This window comes from Chiloscyllium punctatum, chromosome 20 (assembly GCF_047496795.1).
Source record: "Chiloscyllium punctatum isolate Juve2018m chromosome 20, sChiPun1.3, whole genome shotgun sequence".
Taxonomy (NCBI): Eukaryota; Metazoa; Chordata; class Chondrichthyes; order Orectolobiformes; family Hemiscylliidae; genus Chiloscyllium; species Chiloscyllium punctatum.
Window position 1 is genome coordinate 40692902 of NC_092758.1, and position 12726 is coordinate 40705627.

A 12726-nucleotide genomic window follows, 5' to 3' on the forward strand; every position below is an offset into this window, starting at 1 on the left:
GCAGGTTTAGCCCATTCACAAAGCCATAATTTCTTAATGAACTATTCTTCGAATTTTCAAATTACTGTGCTTTGTTTTATAGTGCCTTAATTACTATGTATCAAGTTGAACAAAGCAAGAATATCCTTTGATTTATGCTCCTGAAATAAACACTGATTTTAACTCAAGCAGGTAAGCTCCTCCACATTATTGTGAGGAGACACAGTCATAATGTCTCAGCCTGATTTCAGTTTCAGCTGAGAATAGGGAAAGAATAATGGGGAGACAAGATGTGGCAGAGAACTGGAATTAATATTTTTCATCAGCCTTCATTGTAGGAGATACTGAGCATTCCAAAACACTAAATAATCAAGGCTCAAAAAATGGTGGGGTCTGAGAGAGAAAAAAATGCAATAGCTACCACTAAAAAGAATTAGGGAAACTTAGGAGGCTAAAGGCTGATAAATCCAGTGACCCTGAATGGCTGCATCCCAGCATATTAAAGGAAGTAGCTACAGAGATAATGCATGCACTGGCAGCAATCTGCCAAGAATGTTTAGATTCTGGAAATGTCCCAGAGTACTGGATTCTGCATGTTTATTCAGAATAGGGAGGGAGACAAAAATAAAATGAGTTACTAGAGGCCAGTTAGCACTAGGAAAATATTAGAGTCTGTTGTAAAGTATGTAATAACCGAATATTTAGGAATACAGAATCTCACCACAACCACCTGATGAAAGAGCAGCGCTCTGAAAGCTAGTGCTTCCAAATAGACCTGTTGGACTATAACCTGGTGTTGTGTGATTGTCAACTTTGTACACCCCAGTCGAACAATGACACCTCCAAATCAAAATATAATCAAGCAAAGCTAGCATGGCTTCAGGAAGGGGAAATCATACCTGAAAAAATTTACCAAAATTCTTTGAAGAAGTAACAAGCAAAATACAGAAAGGGGACTAGCAGATGTGATATGTTTAGTTTCCAAAAAACATTTGATCAGCATGGCTAAAGCATTGGATAACTTATTGAAGACAGAATTGAGAAATAAGGTAGTTTTTTCAACCTGGAGACCTGCAACAAACTGAGTGACACAGGGATCAATGCCAGGGCCACAGTTACTTACAATGCATATTAATGATTTGGACAAGGAAGTGAATTTGCCAAGTTTGTAAATGACAAAAATAGTCAGTGGGACAAGCTGTGAGAATAACATAAAGAGCCTGCAGAGAGATATAGATGGATTAAGCGAGTGAGAAAAAAATTGACAGATGATATAGAACCCCTATAGTATGGAAGCAGGCCATTCAGCCCATTGAGTCTGCACTGACCCTCCAAAGAGCACCCCATCTAGACACACCTTGACTATCCCAATAACCCTACATTTTTACCATGGATAATCCACATAACCTACATATCCCTGGATGATACAGGGCAATTTAGCATGGCCAATCCATCTAACCAGCACATCTTTGGACTGTGGGAGGAAACTGGAGCACTCAGAGGAAACCCACACAGACACAGGGAGAACATGTGAACTCTATACAGATAGTCACCCAAAGGTGGAATGGAACCCAGGTCCTTTGCGCTATGAGGCAGCAGTACAAACCACTGAGTCACCATGTCACCCACTGATAATGTGGGAGTGAGTGGTTATTCTCTTAGGCAAAAGGAATAGGAAAGCTAGGCAGTATTTCGATGGAGGAAAACTGCAGAAAACTGCATCACAAGAGATTTGCGTATCCTCACATATGAACCAGAAAAAGTACATGTCCAGCAGGTAATAGGGAAGTCAAATGGAATCTTGGCCTTTATTTCAAAGATAATGAAGTATAAAAGTAAGAAATTCTGGCTAAAACTGTACACGGTTGTTGTGGCTAAATCACCACAAGTTATCTTTAATTCGGCTTCTTATTAAGAATCTTACAGGCAATCAAGTACTGAATCAATGGTTTAGAATTTGTTGCATGTAGCAACCAAATAAGCAAGTTAAGCCTCAAAACTCAATTTGACTATTACCTGATTAATGGTGGATCTTAGTTACACTTACAACAAACGTTATCCGTCTTTGGACATGTCCAGGGTTCACTCCTTGTTCAATGTTGTTCTTTAAAGTTCTGCTCCTGAATTGTTCTAGTTTGGATTAGTGTACAGTTTTCTCTCTTTTAGGTTTGTGCTGTGACGTTATTGATGATTCAATCAATTCTTTCATCCCCAACAATGATTATACTTCTAGAGACCTCGAGTCTGTAGCTTGCCTTCTTACCAGAAATAGTTCCCCTGATTCTTGTTACATACAAAGTTAGTTGCCTGCATGAAAACAGCCTGTTGAATAATTAACCCCTTTACTTCAGGACATTCTTTCTGCAGGCAGTCTTAATTGCTCATTTGTCATCAGGCAGCATGTTATAAAGCAGCGTTACCACCTGTCACTTAGGAAATAACCTGTTTATGTTGTTTTGACTCCTTCTTTGATGGATGGTTAATTAGTGTGTTGCTTTCAATTCCTTTATGACAGTTTCTTCTTGTCCCTTTCATCTCAGGAAATAATTTATTCCAGAAAAAACTTTGCTGGTTCTTTCAGTCTATGAACAGTTATTAAAGGTCTGAAGTTTACATTGTCGCAAGTCCCATGTTAGACCACACCAAGAATATTGCAAACCATTTTGTTCCCCTTATCTAAGAAAAGACACACGGGCATTGGAAGCAGTCCAGAGAAGGTGTATTATGTTGACCACATTTGGGGGAATTTTCTTCTGAGGAGACATTGAGTCTGTTGGGTTTGTACTCATTGGAGTTTATTAGAATAACAGGAGACTTTATTTAAGATTCTTAGAGGGCTTTATAGGGTTGGTGCCAAGAAGTTGTTTCCTTTTGTGGGAGTAGTCTGGAACCAGAGGGGATAATTTCAGAGTACGGGGTCATCTACTTAAGAAAGAGATAAGGAGGAATTACCTCCTTAAGAGAATAGTGAATCTGTGGAATGCTTTACCACAAAGAGCTGTAAAGGTGACATTGTCAAGGCAGAGATAGACAGATTTCTAAACATTAAGAGAATTAAGGGTTATGGAGTAAAGCCAGAAAAATGAAATTGAGGATTGTCAGATCAGTCAGGATCTCATTGAATAGCATGACGGACTCAATCAGTGAATGGACTACTTCTGCTCCAGAGCATTGACACCAAAAGCAATATTGAAACACAGATCTTCTTAAATCTTCTCAAAAATCGCAATCACAGACCTGTGTAAAATGTTGGCCAGGTTAATTCTAGCCATTTCCAACACAGCTTATGTAACATACATTGACTGTGACAGCACTAGCCATGCTTAGAGCAGAAACATGCACTGGTCTTGACAGGTACAGCTAGGAGGCTACCATCAGTTCCATAAGGCATTAGCTCATTGTGAAGCAGAGCACATGCATGTGAGACCAACTGCTTAGACAGGCACAAAGCCTTCTGGCTCATTAGTTCTGCTATTTGCAGGGAGCTGATGTCTGGGGTCTATATTCCATGCCTTGGGTAGTGCTTGCTTCCCTTTTCCTTCCTCTATCTATTCCTTTGGTCTGCTCCTGACCTAGAAGATGCCTCTGTTGCGATCCCTCCTCATGTTCCTGTACAATGGTTGCTGGTTCCCATCTGCAGTCACTGAGCTGTCAGTGATTTGTGCAGAAGGATTTCCTGAGCTGCCCAGGAGTTATGAGTTAGGGGAATCCCCTAACTCATAAGACTCCCATATCATGCTGTTAAGGAATACAAGCCATTCAGCGATATCTGCTCTGTGCCATTTGTTGATCAGCCGAACATAATTGCCCTTCTTTGATATGAGCTGACCAGTGCTTCCATCAGAGTCTAGATTAGAGTGGCGCTGGAAATGTACAGCAGGTCAGGCAGCATCCGAGGAGCAGGAAAATCAACTTTTTGGACAGGAGCCTTTCATCAGGAATGAGAAGGGCATTCCTGATGAATGGCTCAGACACGAAACATCGATCTTCCTGCTCCTCAGATGCTGCCTGAGCTGCTGTGCTTTTCCAGCACCACTCTAATCTTGACTCTAATCGCCAGCATCTGCAGTCTGCACTTTTGCCCAGTGCTTCCATTTGCTTGATGTCTTCCAAGTGTGTATATATCAGATTCTCTCTGCAAATCGATTAAAAGTGGCCACCAAACCTTTTTAATTTATCTACAAATGGCTTAAAAGGCATTTACTTGAAGGAGTGATGGATTTGTGCAGAAGGATCCTCCCCTCCCCCCACTGATGCTACATCTCTGAGAATCCATAAATTTACAGTTACATTTTTCTTTAAGGCCAGAAGGTGTAATTGCTGCACATTTTGAAATAACTGGCGAACGTGTTTGCAGGTCATGTTGCAGATAAAAACCCTTGGTTGATTTGACAGATCAATTAACAAGGCTGAGACTGGGACCAATACATTATTGGAGAGCAGGAGCTGAAAGGGGCAGGATTTTAAGATTGCTTTGCATTTGGAAGAGAGATCATTGCATGATGTCATAAATGTAAATGATTCTAACTATAAGAATTATTGTTTGTGTTTATTTTAACTCATTTGTATGTAGTCTATTGCAGCTGTTAAGAAAGTGAACATCAGGAGTGGCAATCAGCAACTTGCAAAGATAATTAAAATCAAGTTTAGTGGACAGAGTCTGGCTAAATTAGAAAATAAAATGACATGACATTCTATGAGGTTTGTGGGAATGTGTTGACAGTACATTTACTACCCTTCTAAAAGTATATGATCATTCAAAATAGGGACATATTAGACTGTTCAGACCCTCAAACCCACTCCACCATTCAATATGATCATGGCTGGTCTGATGGTACTTCATCCACTTTCCCCCATACTCTAGATTCCCCTACTAATCAAGAATCTATCTACTTCAGCCTTAAGTATTGACAAGGACTCTTCCCCTAGTTCTTTTTGGCAAGTAATTTCAAAGATTCACAATCATCTGAGAGAAGAAATTCCTGCTCATCTCAGTCTTAAATTGGTGCTTCCCTTATTCTGAAACTGTTTTGCCTGGTCCTAGACTCTCCTGTGAGCATTTACTCTGTCAAATCCCTTAAGAATCCCATACTTGTCAATGAGATCACCTGTCATTCTTTTAAAATCTAAGGTTTACTGATAAAATAAAGCATTCATACCAAGGATCTTCCTTGTGAACCTTCTCTGCATTGCCTCCAATTAAATCATATATTTTCTAAAGTAAGGGGTCGAATTGCTCACAATATTCCAGATGTGGTCTTGCCAGCACCTTGTACAGTTACAGAAAGATTTCCCTCCTCATATATTCCAACCCCCTTTGAAATACTGGCCAACATTCCACATGGCAACCTGACCTTCCTGATTACCTGTGTGCTAGCTTTCTGTATTTCATGTGCAAGTATCTCCAAGTCCCTTTGTGTTGCAGTTTTCGGTAGTTTCTCTCCATTTAAATAATATTCTATTCTTTTGTTCTTTGGCCTTTCAAAAAATACTGAAGATTCACTGAGCACCTCAGAATCATCTACCTGTTTTCTGAGTCAGTGGTTTTGACAATTGTAGAACAGATTGAAGGGACTCGTGCAACCCATTTGTATCTCTCATTATTAATGCCCTTCTCACGTGGTTCACTCTTCACTTCATGAAGCTGTGGCCCCAGTGCTCCCTCATACTGTTTGAAAAGCTGCTTAACCCTTTCCAGCCTGTGGATCCCAATATTAAGGCCAGAGAAACCATGATTCCTACACTCCTCCTCAAGACTGTGCAATCCCCTTTAATACGCTCCAGGTCCCTACTTATTTCAAATTGCCTCCCCCTGCATACCTATGGCTGTCCCCTCCCCCGATGGAAGCTGTCTGCAGTTTCAGCAGTACCATGGACTGACCCTTGAAAATCCTTAAAAATAACATTAACCTACCTCACCATTCCCCAATACTCACTTTGTCCCTTTGTAACAGTACCCCAAATGACCGATCTGCAAGACTTGGACTGTATTTCCTGCTAAGACAGGTATGGCACAATCCCTGGACTACAATGGCACAGATTATCAAACTTGCATTGGAACAACTTTTTTACAGATCATTGCCTACACCCTAGACCATACATGACCAAGCCCTGAAATGGCTGCGGTGACACCTCTGACTAACTGGACACTAATCTGTCCAATCCAATACCCACTTCTCCTCTTCGGCTTTCACACATGACCATGCTGTTCATGTACATGTAGTACCTTTCTGCACTAAAGTATGAACTATAAGCCAACAAGATCTGGCTGGTTATGCAATAAGTGTTGCCTGATCCTGTCAGATAACAGTCAACCTGATGTTCCGATGTCAATGCATTTCCTTTGCCCAGTTGTGTGAATGGAAGTTTCATCAAGACCATTATTACTGCAGAACAATTCAGGTGAAATACTCGTCGGTGCAACATTGAGATCTGCAGTCAGCACACTTGCTTCACCACTGCTCCTTTGTAATAACCAACATTATGGAATGGAGTAGTGGATATCAAAAGACAATTTGTTCAGTTTGTGACTTAGTAACCATATAGCTGGCAGCAAGGTATATTTCACAAGGTAGGGGAGTAGGAAAGGAATTAGCAGTATGAAGTGAGAAGAGTCTGGAGCAGAAGCTGCAAATTATTTTCATGGCTCTTGGAGGAACATAAAAATGTGTCTTTTCCTTTCCTTCAAGGGTTTCCACATCTAACCCAACACATTGGAGTGTGTATGGCAGATGTGCCGCCCAGCAGATCATTGAATGACTTTGGGTTATATCTATATGATAAGACCCTGATCAGTATAAATTCTGGATTTTCCCATCTGCATCCAAAGTATTTTAACAATTTCCCAGTGTGAAGTAAGTGAAAATTTCCACTTATACTTGTCTCAATGCCAAAGCTATAATATAACATTGTTCAGTGAATCATGCACTAAAATTTAATAGGTCACATGAATACAGGCTTTTGGATACAGAACTGGTGGTGGCGGAGGGTTGTTTTTCAGACTGGAGGCCGGTGACCAGTGGTGGGCCACAAGAATTGGTGCTGGGTCCACTGCTTTTCATCATTTATATAAATGATTTGGATGTGAGCATAAGGAGGTATAGTTAGTAAGTTTGCAGATCACACCAAAATTGGAGGTGAAGTGGACAGTCAAGAAGGTTACCTCAGACTACAACAGGATCTTGATCAGATGGGCAAATGGGCTGAGAAGTGGCAGATGGTGTTTAATTGGGACAAATGTGAGGTACTGCATTTTGGAAAGGCAAATCAGAGCAGAACTTATACACTTAATGGTAAGGTCCTGGGAAGTGCTGTTGAACAAAGAGACCTTGGAGTGCAGGTTCATAGTTGCTTGAAAGTGGTGACCCAAGTCAACAAGGTATGAAGGCAGCATTTGGCATGCTTTCCTTTATTGCTCAATGCATTGAGTATGGGAGTTGGGATATCATGTTACATTTATTAGGCCACTCTTGGAACACTGCGAGCAATTCTGCTCTCCATGCTAAAGAAAGGATGTTGTGATACTTGAAAGGGTTCAAAAGAGATTTACAAGGATGTTGCCAGGGTTGGAGGGTTTGAACTAGAGACAAAGGCTGAATAGACTGGGGTTATTTTCCCTGGAGGGTTGGAGGCCAAGGGGTGACCTTACAGAGGTTTATAAAATCATGAGAGGCATGGATAGGGTGAATAACCAAGGTCTTTTCCTTGAGATGGGTGAGTCCAAAACTAGAGTGGATAGGTTTAAGGTGAGAGCAGAAAGATTTAAAAGGGTCCTAATGGGCAACTTTTTCACACAGAGGCTGGTGCATGTAGGAATGAGCAACAGTGACAGTGGTGGAGGCTGGAACAATTACAGCATTTAAAAGGCATCTGAAATAGGAAGGGTTTATAAGGATATAGGCCAAATGCTGGTAAGTGGAACGAGATTAATTTAGAATATCTGGTCAGCATGGATCAATTAGACCAAAGACATCTCTATGACTCTATTTGATTAAGTCCCTAATCTATAAAGTCAGACCAAAGCATTTCATGGGAATTCAGTAAGGTTTAACATAGCATTATCACAAAGACATTTGAAGTTGCATAATTTTATCACTGTAAAATTCATATGCCTTTTGGCATTTTAGGTGTGAAATGTTATTAGAAGTGAGTATTTTATAAATTGGTGAATTATTGAGTCTTCAAATGATGGCGTCAAATAATAGTATATGGAACCTTGATGCAATTATGTGAATTTTCTAACTGTTGTGCCTAAGGCATAGTACTTTCTAAAGAAGGGTTAATACTTGAATTAAAATAACAGCCAAAGGAAATTCAATGGAACGTGTTAAACTTTTGTGTCTAGCTTAATTTTATGGTCTTGATTTAGAAAGGAGTTTGGATTATTTTCAAACTTAAAGCAGAGAATGCGTCATCAGACGTTTGGCAAAATTGTTCTGCAACACTTGCTGTATTTTACTGTACCATACAGTAACAATATTGTATATTTATATAGCACCTTTAATGTAAGAAAACATCCCATGTGATTCACATGAGCATTATGATACCAAGTCAAGGGGAGCATTATGATACTGAATGTCGAGGGGAGGTGGTTAGAATGTCTCTTTTTGGTGATGGTCATTATCTGGCATTTGTGTGGCGCAAATGTTACTTGCCACTTGTCGGCCCAAACCTGGATATTGTCCAGATTAGTTAGAGAAGTGTCGAGGAAAATTCCAGAGGGTGAGGCATAAGCGACTGAAGGCACAGTCACCAAAGGTGGAGCAATTATACTTGAGAATGCACAAAAGGCCAGAATTAGATGAACACAGATATCTTGGATAGTTACAGAGATAGGGAGGGAAAAGGACATGGAGGAATTTGAAAACTAGAACGAACATGTTAAAATCAACACAATTGACTATGAATTAAGACATGGACAACAGTTTTGGATAACTTCAGATATACAGAGGTATTGAGGGAAGCATTGCACAATCATGAAGTATGCAGTAATTTCTTCACATCCACAGGAAAAGCAATATATCCTGCTGGCCCTATTTTGTACTGATTGCATAACCTTTTCTATTTTTATCCATTTATAAAGTAATGATGCTGCTATGTCAGTAATTCTAAATCACAACATTGTAATAATTGCCCCTGTTGTCATAGGATGTTTGTAAACAATATTCATGCTTTGGAAAGAGAAGTTTGTAGGTTTCTTTTAGAAATGAATTATTTCAAAACTTAGAATAATACGCAAGATGATGTATTATTCTAGCATCATAGAGGTCTACAGCAAAGAGAAAGGCCCTTCAACTCAAGTTTCCACGGGTCAAAAATCACTACCTAACTGTTCCAATCAAATTTTCCAGCTCTTCCATGGCCCTGGCATCACAAGTGCACATCTGAATATTTCTTAAATGCCACCTTTCTGGGTGAGAAAACCTTTCCTCACATCTCGTCTAAACCTCCTGTCCTTGACCTTAAATTTATGATCCCTCAATAAAGGGAAATATTCCTTCCTGTCTATCCTATCAATATTACTCATAATGTTATATGTTACAACATGGTGTAAATCAGCAACACAGAAACGATTTAGCCCATGCAGTACTTTGTGAACATTTGAGAAGCCAAGAACCATTTAAAGTAAAAATTAACCACTTTATTTCTTAAGGTATAACAGAGAATAATTAATTAATAGCTATTTACAACTCCCTCCTCTAATCAATCTTTTACTTTCCCTTCTATAATACTGGTCAGATTAGTATTTAATCTGGTTAAGATTTACCAAACATTCAAGTTTTCAAAACCAACCAACTGTTGAATCTTCTATTTGGATCTTCCTGTGTCTTCTTTTTTTCTTAGGGATTATGCTTCACAGGTCACAGATTGATAAAGGTACTTTTAAGAGAGCTATTTTCTGGGCAGTCTGCAGATGTCATTGGCTTGGCAATTCTCCTCTCAACTGTTCAATTTTCCCTGGTCTTATACTGCTACCCCGCCCCAAGCATCGGATTGTGTCATTGGCTTTTAAGATTGTCAATACACTAAATTCAAACCAGATTGGAAATTGGTATTTTCAGGGGAATAATTTAAACTGATTGGTCTAATTCAAATCTATTTTGTCATTTCTAGGCAACCCAGCTAATCTAGCTTCCAACCAAATGTTACACTGTTATCTTATGCAAAGTTTGTGAAGGTTTGTAGCTCAGGTTGAGGTTTAGGGTGTAAGTTTGCTCGCTGAGCTGTAGGTTTGATATCTAGACGTTTCATTACCTGGCTAGGTAACATCATCAGTGGCGACCTCCAAGTGAAGCGAAGCTGTTGTCTCCTACTTTCTATTTATATCTTTCTCCTGGATGGGGTTCCTGGGGTTTGTGGTGATGTCATTTCCTGTTCGCTTTCTGAGGGGTTGATAGATGGCATCTAGATCTATGCGTTTGTTTATGGCATTGTGGTTGGAGTGCCAGGCCTCTAGGAATTCTCTGACATGTCTTTGCTTAGCCTGTCCCAGGATAGATGTGTTGTCCCAGTCGAAATGCCAGAGAATTCCTAGCCAGGTAATGAAACGTCTGGATATCAAACCTACAGCTCAGCGAGCAAACCTACACACTAAACTGTTACCTTAATTCAGAACACTTGGTGCTGTCAGGTAGTTCTGCTAGCTGTTAACTCTCTTAAAGGTACAGTACACCCACATGTTCATAACATATATATCTTATGAATCTGATTTGTCGTTTCTAGGCAATTAGTTTTTGACCAAGTGTTACATTGTTACCTTATTTAGAACACTTGGTGCTGTCAGGTAACACTACCAGCTTTTAACTCCCTTAAAGCTACAGTATACTGACATCTTCACAACACCTCCCCCTTAAGAAAAATATGAACCATCATAATGAAAAGATGGCTTCATCTTTTTTCTATTTTTTTAAACACATTACCCTAACATGCAGATAACTTTAATATAAGTTCACATTAGCTTCTTCCCATATACTTGTATAGATAACATTAAGTAAATACAAACCTTATCAGTTAAATCCGCAATAATGCATCTGTGATTACATTCTTACGACACATAACACGTATGATTTTAATTTAAAAGTCTGTTATATCAGACTCCAATGAAATAGTCTCATATGCTTGTCTTTAAAGCGTTCTAAGAATGTAAGTGGATTATGATCCGTGTACACAACCATCTCCAACACATTGTTTGTGACATAGACATTAAAATGTTGTAAGGCCAGTACCAAATTCAGTAGCTTATGAAGTATTTCCTCTGGTGGATGTTGATCTTCTTTGAAAAGTAACCAACTGGCAGCTCAATCCCATCCTCATCTTCCTGTAGGAGTACAGCTCCAACTCCAATGTCACTAGCATTGATGGTCACTTTAAAAGGTTTTGAAAAGTTTGGTGTGGCTAAAACTGGTTTGGTGGTTAATATCAATTTCCAATGGTTGAATTCCTCCTGGCATTGTTCTGTCCACCGAAACTTTGTGTTTTTCTTCAGCAAATCGGTTAATGGTGCCTCTACACTGCTGAGGTTTGGAACAAACTTCCAACAGAATCCACTGAGTCCTAAGGATCAAAGCACCTCTTTCTTCGAGGTTGGTCATGGAAGTTCCTCGCTGGCCTTCATCTTTGTGTTCCATGGGGTCAATCTTCCATGACCGATGTTTTGTCCCAAAAATGTCACCTCCACTTTCGCAAATTCAGTTTTATTTAAGTTTATCACCAGTTTTGCTACTCATAGTCATTCAAAGAGCTCTGCCAACCGTACCATGTGATCTTTCCAGGACTTACTAAAGATCACTACATCGTCCAAATAGACTGCACAGTTTGTTAACACAGCCACAACTCTGTTCATGAGTCTTGGAATGTAGTGGGTGCGTTCTTCATTCCAAAGGGCATCACGTTAAACTGATATGGCCCATTTGGGGTTACCAGCGCAGAAATTTCTTTCGGCGTCTCTGATAAAGGTGCCTGCTGGGAACCATGCATTAAGTCCAACTTGATGATGTAAATGGCTTGTCCAACTTTCTCAATATAGTCCTCCAATCTAGGAATTGGATATGAGTCCAATTTTGTAACAGTATTGACATTCCGATAATCCACACAGAATCAGTGAGTCCCATCTGGTTTGGGAACTAAGACAATCAGCGAACTCCACACTCTGGCTTGGTTTGATGATGTCCTCGTCAAGCCTGGCCTCCACCTCCACCTGGACCTGTCTGGATTTGAAAGGCTTAAGCCAATAGGGGTATTGTTTTATCAGAGCAGTAATAGCTACGTCTACTTCATGTACAATAGCATTAGTCCTCCTTATCTGATTCTTACATATGTCCTTATACTGCAGTAACAAATCTTTCAACTGTGTTATATGCTCCTGAGACAGATAGTTTACTAAGCTTTCCCAATCCTCAAGGGCTTCTTTATTTTATAATCTATTTTGAGGCACCTCAAAATCCACATCATCTGGATTTGATGCCTCATTCTGTGGGGCAGTAACTAACACCTGTTTCCCAGTTCTTTCTCTCTAGTATAATACGGTTTCAACATGATCACATGACATACCTGATGCCTTTTTCTTCTATCTGGCATCTTTACTGATAGTTCACCTGACTCAACCTTTTTTTTAATTTAATAGGGACCACTAAACCTGGCTTTGAAGGGATCTCTTATCACTGGTAACAGTACGAACATGTAATCCCCTCGGGCAACCGTCCAAGCCTCAGAGATTTTATCTCCCACCTGCTTCATTCTATACTGTAT